Source organism: Lolium rigidum, chromosome 4 (assembly GCF_022539505.1).
Source record: "Lolium rigidum isolate FL_2022 chromosome 4, APGP_CSIRO_Lrig_0.1, whole genome shotgun sequence".
NCBI lineage: Eukaryota > Viridiplantae > Streptophyta > Magnoliopsida > Poales > Poaceae > Lolium > Lolium rigidum.
The window spans coordinates 68,429,992-68,443,345 of NC_061511.1; positions in this window are offsets into that span (position 1 = coordinate 68,429,992).

A 13,354-nucleotide genomic window follows, 5' to 3' on the forward strand; every position below is an offset into this window, starting at 1 on the left:
TAAGTTGTGTGATTTTACTAGCACCAACAACAATGATTTTATTTGCACACCCATTGCTCCACCTGCTCCTGAAGCAGCTTTTTATGAGATTAAGCCAGCCTTGTTGAACCTTGTTATGAAAGAGCAATTTTTTGGTGTTAGTACTGATGATGCTACTTCTCACCTCAACAATTTTGATGAGCTATGTGAGATGCAAAAATATAAGGATGTAGATGGTGATATTGTTAAGTTGAAATTGTTTCCTTTCTCATTAAGAGGTAGAGCTAAGGAGTGGTTGCTATCTTTGCCTAGAAATAGTATTGATTCTTGGGTTAAATGCAAAGATGCTTTTACTGGAAAATATTATCCTCCTGCTAAAATTATATCTTTGTGAAGTGATATTATGAAGTTTAGACAATTTGATACTGAGCATGTTGCCCAAGCTTGGGAAAGAATGAAATCTTTGGTTAAAAATTGTCCCACTCATGGACTGACTACTTGGATGATTATTCAAACCTTCTATGCAGGACTAAATTTGTCTTCAAGGAACTTCTTGGATTCAGCTGCTGGAGGCACTTTTATGTCTATGACCCTTGGGGCGGCTACAAAACTTCTTGATAATATGATGGTAAATTATTCGGAGTGGCATACCGAGAGAGCTCCACAAGGTAAAAAGGTAAATTCTGTTGAGGAAACTTCTACTTTGAGTGATAAGATTGATGCTATTATGTCTATGCTTGCAAATAATAATGCTCCTATGGATCCAAACAATGTTCCTTTGGCCTCTTTGGTTGCTCAAGAAGAAAATTTAGATGTGAATTTTATTAAGAGCAACAAATTTTAATAATAATGCCTATAGGAATAATTTTGGTAGCAATAATTATACGCCGTATCCTCCCAATAATGGAAGTGGTTTTAGTAACTCTTATGGTAATTCTTATAACAGCAATAGGAGTACTCCCTCTGAACTTGAGAGTATGCTCAAAGATTTTATTAGTAAACAAACTGCTTTTAATAAATCTGTGGAGGAAAAGTTCAGCAAAATAGATGCTCTTGTTTCTAAAGTGGATAGAATTGCTCTTGATGTTGATCTTCTTAAATTAAAGGTTGTTCCTCATGATAATATTGAGAATAAAACTTTTGCTCAAGCAAATGCTATTCAAGTTAGAATTGATGACAATATGAGGTTGTTAGCTGAATTGCATGCTAGGTGGGAAAGAGAATATGAGATGGCTAGAGAAAATAATTTAGCCAAGGTTTACACAATCACCACCAATAGTAATACTGAACCTTTGAATGCTAGCAAACCTCCTCCTACTACTACTAGCAAAATCGAAAATGTAGGAAAAGTCCCCACACCACATAGAAAAGTGTATAAACCCATTAAAACTGTTCCCGACAAGCGTGCTGAAATTTTTAGAGGTGTGAGAGATAATTGTCCTTTTATTTTTGATAGCAATGATTTTGATTTTGAAAGTTGTACCATTACTGAAGTTATAAAGTTCTTGCAAAAGCTCGCTGAAACTCCCAATGCTAGTGAACAAAATGTTGCTCTTACAAAGCATATTGCTAGTGCTATTATGAAAATGAGGGAAGAGAAGTTGAAACATGAGGCTTCGATTCCTAAAAAGTTAGAAGATGGTTGGGAACCTATTATTAAGATGAGAGTAGAAGAATTTGCTTGTAATGCTTTATGTGATCTTGGTGCAACTATTTTGTTATGCCTAAAAGAGTTTATGATATGTTTGACTTGCCACCGTTAGAAAAATGTTATTTGGATGTTCTTCTTGTTGATGTTGCTGCAAAGAAGCCTTTGGGGAGATTTGATAATGTTCTTATACAAGTGAATAATAATTATGTCCCTGTTGATTTTGTTTTTTTGGATATTGAATGCAATGTTTCATGCCCTATTATTTTGGGAAGACCGTTTCTTAGAACTGCAGGTGCTATCATTGATATGAGAGATGGAATAATTCGTTATCAATTTCCACTCAAAAGAGGTATGGAACACTTCCCTAGAAAAAGAAAGAAGTCACCTTATGACTCTATTTATAGGACAACTTATGGTGTTGATGAGCCACCTCTTGACAACACTTGATTTGCACCCTTTTCGCGCTTAGCTCAAAGGCGTTAAAGAAAAGCGCTTATGGGAGACAACCCATGTTTTATTTCTGTTATTTTTGCTTTGTTGAGTCTTGGAAGTTATTGCTACTGTAATAACCTCTCCTTATCGTTTTTATTTCGTTTTGGTGCCAAGGGTAGCCTCTAATAGAAACAAAGCAGTGTTTGAGGTATTTGCAATTCTGAAACGGATTCTGTGCTGGTCACGAACAAAATTCTTAAAAATCTCCAGAACGTTATTTTGAGCTGAAAAGTTTTGTGCTTATGCCCCAGTATGTTAGCTAACTTTCGTTAGTTTAGGATTTTTCGATTTGAGCAACAAAACTATTTCTTTAATTTCGATCTCTGCCTGCTGGTCTGTTTTGACAGATTTCTGCCATGTTTTGCGTTTGTGTCTTATGCTTCGTCTTTTGAGTTCTTTTGTGAAAATGAGCTTTGGAAAGAAGTAGCTACAGTACCATATGTTAAAATGAGTGTTTGATATGTTCCATTACTGAAACCTTGCTGGTTTGATATATTTTTATTTGCACTAATGTTGCTAATCAATTGTGCTGAGTTTTGTGTGAAGGAAGTTTTCAAGTGTAGGAAGAGAAGAATGATGCAATAAGATGAAGCATGGACAAGAGCTCAAGCTTGGGGATGTCCCCTGGACCCCCCAAGAAATATCCAAGAAGTACAAGCGTCAAAGCTTGGAGATGCCCAAGGCATCCCCTCTTCATCAACAAAAAGCACCAGGTCATTTTTCAACACGCTATATTTTTATTCCTTCCGGTGATATGTGTTATCCTTGGAGTGTCTTTACATTTTGCTGTGTGTTTACTTTAAATAAATTTGGATCCCATCATTCATGTTTACTTTGAAGTGAGACACGCTCCACCGCTTTGCATATTTACTTTGGAGTGAGACACGCTCCGCTGTTTTGCATGTTTATTTTGGAGTGAGACACGCTCCACTGTTATGCATTTTGCGTTGGAGAGAGACACGCTCCACTTTTAAATTTATTTGAGTTTCAATAGCTCTCTGGACATTTACTTTTTTTTTCATATATGAGAGTTGTTTGGTTTCATTTGGTTGGCGTTGGAAGCATGAAAAAAGTTTTATGTGTATGTGATGCAAATGGAAGTATTTTTAGACTGTGACATAGTTATTTTTGCATATCTTGCTAGATGTTATTCTCATGATGAGCTTGTTAATTATGTTTTCATTATGATTAGTCTCAAATACTTAGAGTGTTTAGTGTGCCATTGAAGGTTTCATGCATTTTTTTAGCATACAATAGAAAAAAGCATAATATTGTGGTATATATTCTCCTGCGAATGTTTTTATTTGGGCCGACTTGGCATATGTTTTGCAACATGTTATGACTACATTCCAGTCAATTCTTGCCTCTATGATCATTTAGTTTGCAACTTGTGTATCACTTTATGCTTTGATTAATATATTTTGTCGTTGTGCATGATTATGGCCATTATGCTCTCTTAGTTGATCGCACCCGGTCTTTTTCTAGCCTCCATTTGTATGAGTATTTTATTCATGCATCCAACCACCAAAAACCAAATATGCCAAAGTGTCCACCATATCTACCTATATGTGGTATTTCATTGCCATTCCATAGTAGTTTTCTCATGTGCTACCTTTAAATTTCAAAATATTATATTTTTGTTGCTCATGGGAAAGTAGTCAAAAAATGACTATTGTGCCTAGCGTGTGTTCCTTGTGTAACCTTAGCTCTTTTAAGTTGCTTGTTGTGTGATAACCATTGAAATACTGGGGACACCTCAGCGTGCTTTGCCGCTGAATATCATGTGGGTTGCTATGCATGTTCATCTTGTCTGAAATGAAGAAGATTATCCATGCAAAATAGTTTGAGTATACATTTTTGTTAGAGAAGAACATTGGGCCACTAACCGAAGCCATGTATCATGGTGGAAATTTCAGTTGGACAAATCCTCAATCTCTTATGAGAAAGCTTCTAGCAATAAAAAAATAAGGGGAGTCCATTTATCTGTTGCTCGTGTTGTCCCGGTATGGATGTCCCAAGTTGAAGATGCTTTAAAAATAAGAAATCAAAAGCAATGCATCTCCTAGGACCTTTGTACAGGAGGCACCCTTTGTGATACTCGGTTAAAACAACTTGTATGTGATGAGAGCTAATGGTGATCCGAGGTGAGTAGGACGAGGTGTGAGAACTAGTAGCAATTATGCATGAGGCTTGCGATTTAGAAGTAGCACTTTTGCACAACCCATATGCTTTGTACTTACCGTTGACATCATCCACCTCTCAAAAGTGCATTTATACTCTTGTTGTTTCAATAAAAAGCTCTAGCACATGAGTGATCTTACTTGCCTCTCAAAGAAAGACCTTCTTTTACTTTTATGTTGAGTCTCCACCTTCTAGTTTATGCACCACTTATGAGAGCATAGTTTTCATTCTTAGTTTTATGTGCATGGTCCAAAGATTTTATTGACTGATTCATAATTATGGTATTGCTTGTTCAAACTTTTTGTTTCTAGTCATCCTTATAATCTTTTAAAGGTGTCCAAGAATTTATGTTTTGCTTCCACTTATGGGACAAGCTGAGTACCACTTTATGATGTATCTATGCTATGCTCTTGACAATCACTTTGCTTTCCATGCACGTTATATATTTTCTTTTGTTTGATTACTATTCATGTTTTAGCATGGTTATTAAGTTTCATTGTTTGATTATATCTATCATGCTTATGTTAGGATATTTACACTTAGATTGATCAGTGTGACATCATGTCACCTCAAAAATTATTTGTTTGTTATCACTTACCTACTCGAGGACGAGAAAGAGTTAAGCTTGGGGATGTTAATACGTCCCAAACGTATCTATAATTTTGGATGCTCCATGCTTGTTTTGTTACAATTCTTATATGTTTTATGTGCACTTTTCCACACTTTTTAGCATTTTCTGGGACTAACCTATTAATGTAGTGCCGCAGTGCCAGTTCCTGTTTTCTGCTGTTTTTGTGTTTCAAAAAAGTTGTACATGAAAGCTTCTCGGAATTGGACGAAACAAACGCCCAGAGTCTTATTTTTATGGGACGAAGACGGAGGCAGAAGGACACGCGCAGGAGAGCTGCCACGTGGCAGTACATAGGGCAGGCACGGCCCCACCCTTGGCCGCGCCTGGCCCATGTACTGGCGCCTCGTCACCTCGTTTGCTTCGCCCTTCCGCCTATTTATTCCTCGTATCGGGAAAACCCCAGGAACGGGAGCCTCCATCCATGAAAATTTCCGACACCACCGTCAACCGAAACCCTAGTTCGGGAGGGTTCTGCAGTCCATCCTGGCACCCTGCCGGAGAGGGAAATCACCGCCGGAGGCCTCTACATCGCCATGTCTTCATCCAAGGTGATGCGTGAGTAGTCCTCCACGGGACCATGGGTCCATAGTGAAAGATCGAGATGTCGCCTAGAGGGGGGGTGAATAGGCAATTAAAAACTCTTATGGATTTGTCTTGTAAGAATGCGGAATTAAACTAACGTTTAGTTTACCAGCACAAACCCTAAATATGCTAAGCTCAACTAAGTGTAACAATAACAACTAGAGCTAAGCAAGATAGGCACAAGATATATGTAGCACAAGTGATAGCAAGATATATGTACTTCAAGCACGATGGCTATCACAAGGAAAGAGAGCTCGGGTATAGAAATAACCGAGGCACGAGGAGACGAGGATGTATTCCCGTGTTCCCTTCCTTTGCAAGAAGGTACGTCACGTTTGGAGGAGTGGAGTGATAACCCACAAGTATAGGGGATCGCAACAGTCTTCGAGGGAAGTAAAACCCAAATTTATTGATTCGACACAAGGGGAGACAAAGAATACTTATAAGCCTTAACAACTGAGTTGTTAATTCAGCTGCACCTGGAAAAGCACTAGTAACAGGGGTGATGTGAAAGCAGCAGTAATATGAGAGCAATAGTAACAGTAACACAACAGCAGTAACAATAACACAGAGGCGATGACACCAGAAAATAGTTGATACTACTTCCAATGACATATAGGACCGATTGAGTATTTGATGATGAAAGATGGACCGCGGTTCCTAGCTATCTACACTAGTGGTAACTCTCCAATAACAAGTGGGTGAACAAATTACAGTTGGGCAATTGATAGGATTGAAATAGCATTAAGACAGAACATTCAGGCTATTAATTGTACGTAGGCATGTTTTCCATATATAGTCATACGTGCTCGCAATGAGAAACTTGCATAACATCTTTTGTCCTACCAGCCGGTGGCAGCCGGGCCTCAAGGGAAACTACTGGTAATTAAGGTACTCCTTTTAATAGAGCACCGGAGCGAAGCATTAACACTTGGTGAAAACATGTGATCCTCATATCTAAGCCATCCCCTCCAGTTATCCCAGTTGTTGTCACTCTGGGGCCTCGGGTTCCGGACATAGACATGTGCAAACAACTTGTAGATACAATCTAAGCAATAATTATAGAGCTCAAATCTAAGATCATGCCACTCGTGCACTAGTGAAAAGCATTAAACACAACAAGGTTGCAGCAACAATAACTTCACAAACTTATATAGATAGACTGATCATAATGTAACAATTCATCGGATCCCAACAAACACAACACCGATTACATCAGATGGATCTCAATCATGTAAGGCAGCTCATGAGATCATTGTATTGAAGTACATGGGAGAGAGAGTACCAACTAGCTACTGCTAGAACCCGTAGTCCATGGGGGAACTACTCACGGAGCATGATGGAGGCGGTGGCGTCGATGGAGAAGGCTCCGGGGGTCGATCCCCGTCCTGACAGGGTGCCGAAACAGGAACTTCTGACCCCCGAAACTAGGTTTCGCGATGGCGGCGGCGCTCCGGAAGTCTTTCTGGAGTATGATCTGTTGATGTAGGGTTTTCGCGTCGCGAGGGAATATATAGGAGAAAGGGCGGCGCGAGGGGGTGCCCGGGGGGCCCACCCCATATGGCGGCGCGCCCCCCTCCTTGGCCGTGCCCCCTATGGTCTGGAGGCCGTGGGCCTCCCCCTGGCTTGCCCTTCTGGCTCCGTGTGTTCCTCGGAGAAATAGGAGGTTTGGCTTTTGTTTCGTCGAATTCCGAGAATATTGCCCGAACAGCTTTTCTGGAACCAAAAATAGCAGAAAACAGGAACTAGCACCTCGGCATCTTGTTAATAGGTTAGTCCCGGAAAATGCATAAAAACATTATAAAGTGTGAGCAAAACATGTAGGTATTGTCATAAAACTAGCATGGAACATCAGAAATTATAGATACGTTGGAGACGTATCAAGCATCCCCAAGCTTAGTTCCTACTCGCCCTCGAGTAGGTAAACGATAAAAAGAATAATTTCTGAAGTGACATGCTACCAACATAATCTTGATCATACTATTGTAAAGCATATGAGATGAATGAAGTGACTCAAAGCAATGATCTATAGTTTGCTAACAAAAAGATAATGACTAAACAACTGAATCATATATCAAAAACTTTTCATGAATAGTACTTTCAAGACAAGCATCAAAAATTCTTGCATAAGAGTTAACTCATAAAGCAATAAATTCTTAATACAAAGTTTTGAAGCAACACAAAGGAAGATTTAAGTTTCAGCAATTGCTTTCAACTTTCAACATGCATATCTCATGGATAATTGTCAACACGAAGTAATATAATAAGTGCAATAAGCAAGCATGTAAGAATCAATGCACACAGTTGACACAAGTGTTCGCTTCTAAGATAGAAAGAAGTAGGTAAACTGACTCAACATAAAGTAAAAGAAAGGCCCTTCGCAGAGGGAAGCAGGGATTAAATCATGTGCTAGAGCTTTTCAAGTTTTGAAATCATATAGAGAGCATAAAAATAAAGTTTTGAGAGGTGTTTGTTGTTGTCAACGAATGGTAGTGGGCACTCTAACCCCCTTGTCAAACGGACTTTCAAAGAGCGGCTCCCATGAAGGACGTTATCTCTACCAGCAAGGTAGATCATCCCTCTTCTCTTTTGTTTACACATGTATTTTAGTTTTATTTATGGATGACACTCCTCCCAACCTTTTTCTTTCACAAGCCATGGCTAACCGAATCCTCGGGTGCCTTCCAACATTTCACATACCATGGAGGAGTGTCTATTTGCAAAATTAAGTTGCTTACTGATGAATCAGGGCAAAACATGTGAAGTGAATTATTAGTGAAGGTTAATTAATTGGGGCTGGGAACCCAGTTGCCAGCTTTTTTTGCAAAATTATTGGATAAGCGGATGAGCCACTAGTCCATTGGTGAAAGTCTGCCCAACAAGATTGAAAGATAAAACACCACATACTTCCTCATGAGCTATAAAACATTGACACAAATAAGAGATAATAACTTTTGAATTGTTTAAAGGTAGCACATGAAGTATTTACTTGGAATGGCAGTAAAAATACCACATAGTAGGTAGTTATGGTGGACACAAATGGCATAGGTTTTGGCTCAAGGTTTTGGATGCACGAGAAGCATTCCCTCTCAGTACAAGGCTTTGGCTAGAAAGGTTGTTTGAAGCAAACACGAGTATAAACCGGTACATAAAAACTTACATAATAACATATTGCAAGCATTATAAGACTCTACATTGTCTTCCTTGTTGCTCAAATACTTTTACCAGAAAATATCTAGACCTTAGAGAGACCAATCATGCAAACCAAATTTCAACAAGCTCTACGGTAGTTCTCCACTAATTGGTTTAAACTACATGATGCAAGAGCTTAAACATGATCTACTTGAGAGCTCAAAACAATTGCCAAGTATCAAATTATTCAAGACAATATGAAGCATTTTCTGTTTCCAACCAAATAGCAATAAGTGCTGAGGTTTTCAGCTTTCGCCATGAACATGAATAATAAATTAAGAACACAAGTGTTCAAATGAAAAAGCGGAGCGTGTATCTCTCCCACACAAGAATGCTAGGATCCAAATTTATTCAAACACAAACAAAAATAAAAGCACACAGACGCTCCAAGTAAAGCAAATATGATGTGGAAGAATTAAAATATAGTTTCACTAGAGATGACCTGATAAGTTGTTGATGAAGAAGGGGATGCCTTGGGCATCCCCAAGCTTAGACGCTTGAGTCTTCTTGAAATATGCTTGGGTGACCCACGGGGGCATCCCCAAGCTTAGGCTCTTCACTCTTCTTGATCACATTATATCACCCTTCTCTCTTGACCCTTGAAAACTTCTGCCACACCAAACTTCTCATAAACTTCATTAGAGGGGTTAGTACTCAAAAAACGTTAATCCACTTTAGTTCTGTAGTGACACATTGCAAGAACTCAATAAAACATTAGCTACAGCTCTCCACATCTAGAAAGCCTTACTTAAAGTCCACAAGAGACAATGCAAAAAACAGAGATAGAATCTGTCAAAACAGAACAGCCAGTAAACATGAATTTTTTAGAGGTACTTCCGTTGCTCAAATCAGAAAACTCAAAACTAATGAAAGTTGCGTACATATCTGAGGATAACGCATAAATTTTTTCAGAATTTTTAGATTCTCCTACAGAGAGAAAAACGCAAATTCGTGACAGCTAAAAATCTGTTTCTGCGCAGAAATCCAAATCTAGCATCAAGTTTCTATTAGAGACTTTACTTCGCACAACAATGCGATAAAATAAAGATACAAAGGTATTGCTACAGAAGTAACAAGCACCTTGACTCAAAATAAAAAGAAAAGCAAAAATAACAGAAAATAAAAATGATGGGTTGTCTCCCATAAGCGCTTTTCTTTAACGCCTTTCGGCTAGGCGCAGAAGATTTTAATGATGCTCACATGAAAAATAGAAAATGAAGCAAAAGGAGCATCAAGAACCAAATTCAAAACACATTTAAGCCTAACCCACTTTCTATGCATAGGAATCTTGTACACAAATAAATTCATGAAGAACAAAGTGACAAGCATAGGAAGATAATTTATATCATGGCGTTTAAGCAAGATTTTAGCAATTGTATTCAATTTTTCTATAACGGCACTCATGACTTTACCCTTTCTTGATTCTCTATAATTCATATATAATTCTATAAGCTCCATACAGGTTATGGGTTCTCCCATAACAACAATTTTTAATTTTTCGGTTTTTCAAATTTTTATGGATTTTCGGGTATATAAGAAAAATAAAACAAGACAAAAACAAACTAGACAAAAGTAAACTAAGCAAAATAATACTAGACAGAAATAAAATAAAAACAGAGAGAGAGGTAGAGTGTACTCCCCAGGTAAACTTATGATTAGAGATATGCTCCCCGGCAACGGCGCCAGAAAATAGTCTTGATAACCCACAAGTATAGGGGATCGCAACAGTCTTCGAGGGAAGTAAAACCCAAATTTATTGATTTGACACAAGGGGAGACAAAGAATACTTATAAGCCTTAACAACTGAGTTGTCAATTCAGCTGCACCTGGAAAAGCACTAGTAACAGGGGTGATGTGAAAGCAGCAGTAATATGAGAGCAATAGTAACAGTAACACAGAGGCGATGGCACCAGAAAATAGTTGATACTACTTCCAATGACATATAGGACCGAGTGAGTATTTGATGATGAAAGATGGACCGGGGTTCCTAGCTATCTACACTAGTGGTAACTCTCCAATAACAAGTGTTGGGTGAACAAATTATAGTTGGGCAATTGATAGGATTGAAATAGCATTAAGACAGAACATCCAGTCTATTAATTATACGTAGGCATGTTTTCCATATATAGTCATACGTGCTCGCAATGAGAAACTTGCATAACATCTTTTGTCCTACCAGTCGGTGGCAGCCAGGCCTCAAGGGAAACTACTGGTAATTAAGGTACTCCTTTTAATAGAGCACCAGAGCGAAGCATTAACACTTGGTGAAAACATGTGATCCTCATATCTAAGCCATCCCCTCTAGTTATCCCAGTTGTTGTCACTCTGGGGCCTCGGGTTCCGGACATAGACATGTGCAAACAACTTGTAGATACAATCTAAGCAATAATTATAGAGCTCAAATCTAAGATCATGCCACTCGTGCACTAGTGACAAGCATTAAACACAACAAGGTTGCAGAAACAATAACATCACAAACTTATATAGATAGACTGATCATAATGTAACAATTCATCGGATCCCAACAAACACAACACCGATTACATCAGATGGATCTCAATCATGTAAGGCAGCTCATGAGATCATTGTATTGAAGTACATGGGAGAGAGAGTACCAACTAGCTACTGCTAGAACCCGTAGTCCATGGGGGAACTACTCACGGAGCATGATGGAGGCGGTGGCGTCGATGGAGAAGGCTCCGGGGGTCGATCCCCGTCCCGGCAGGGTGCCGAAACAGGAACTTCTGACCCCGGAAACTAAGGTTTCGCGACGGCGGCGGCGCTCCGGGAGTCTTTCTGGAGTATGATCTGTTGATGTAGTGTTTTAGCGTCGCGAGGGAATATATAGGCAAAAGGGCGGCGCGAGGGGGTGCCCAGGGGGCCCACCCCATATGGCGGCGCGCCCCCCTCCTTGGCCGCGCCCCCTATGGTCTGGAGGCCGTGGGCCTCCCCCTGGCTTGCCCTTCTGGCTCCGTGTGTTCCTCGGAGAAATAGGAGGTTTGGCTTTTATTTCGTCGAATTCTGAGAATATTGCCCGAACAGCTTTTCTGGAACCAAAAACAGCAGAAAACAGGAACTGGCACCTCGGTATCTTGTTAATAGGTTAGTCCCGGAAAATGCGTAAAAACATTATAAAGTGTGAGCAAAACATGTAGGTATTGTCATAAAACTAGCATGGAACATCAGAAATTATAGATACGTTGGAGACATATCATGGAGGTCCACGAAGGATTCCCCGCGGCATGAAGGCTCACCCTATTCTCCGAACCACACCCACGAAGGATAATGGCAATTCAAGCTCCACAACCACTTCACAAGCTCCACGAAGAGAAGCCCGGGCCTCTTCACAATCTTCTTGAAGAGATCACCGGAGCACCAACCGCCAAGCCAACTAGGAGGTCTCCCTCCAAGAGTAACAAGCTCACAGTCTCTCACTCGAACTAATCGTGGTGGAGAGCTCAACACTATGTAATGATGCAAAGCAAGAACACTAGAGGTGTTCAAGTCCTTCACACTCAAATCCCACCCAAGCAACAAATGCTAAGATGAGATTGGAGAGGAAGAACAATGGGGAAAGTCAACAAAAGACTCCAAGATATAGATCCCAAGAGTTCCCCTCACTTAGAGGAGAAATGGATTGGTGGAGGTTGTAGATCTAGATCTCCTCTCTTAGATCCCTCAAGAATGAGCAAGAATCATGGGGGGAATCAAGAGAGAGAGCAAGTTCTTCAAAGGCAACAATGGAGGAGAGAGAATGGAAGAACTAACTTAGCCCAAGGTGGAAGAAGGGCTATTTATAGCCCAAGAGAAAATATAACCGTTGGGGAAAAAGAACTGTTAAAATCGCAGGAAAAACAGCCAGAAAAACAGCCCAGCCGGTTGCCAGGCCGGCCGACCGGATTTGGAGCTAAGGAGGCCGGTCGACTGTCCGGTCGGGCCGGCCCACGAGCCGGGCGGGGCAGCGCGCGCGCTGTGCGGGAGATAAGCAAGGCTTGCGCGGGGGCGACGCGGGGAGCAGGCCGCGTGGGCGGTGCGGCGATGAGCGGGCCAGCGAGGAGCCCGGCTGGGCCGGGGCGCCTGCCGGGCAGGCCGGTTGCCTGCCGGCTCCTGGGCCGGATGGGGCTTGAAGGCCCACAGTATGCCGCCCGGCTGGCATGAGCGCCCGGGCCGGTCTCGGCCGGGTGGGCCGGCAGGCCGGTCGGCCGGCCGGCCGCCCCTCCCCTTTTCTTTTTCTTTTTATTCTTTTCTCCTTTTCCCTTTTTCTTTAATAGCGAATGCTGCCGAACTCCGATTCGAATGAAACCAATTTTGTTTGGAAGATAACAACAAATGCTATCCAATAGAAAGTGAAAACACACGAATCTGTAGGAGGGGATTTTATCATGAATATAAAAGGTAGAACCTTATATCATGAATAACCGGTAAAATCACCCAACCTTGAAAACGCAATAGAAGATGCATGCGGATTCCGTTTTCGATGAACTTGGGCTTGTTGTAAAGCTAGTAACAAGCTCAAGAACCTCACACAGAGAAACACCAAGAAGCAATAGGGATATGCAAAGTATGCAAAGGATTGAGCTCGCTAAGACGATGTGATCAAGTTACCCAACCTTAAGCCCCTCTTAATAGTGCGGCTATCTATCCTA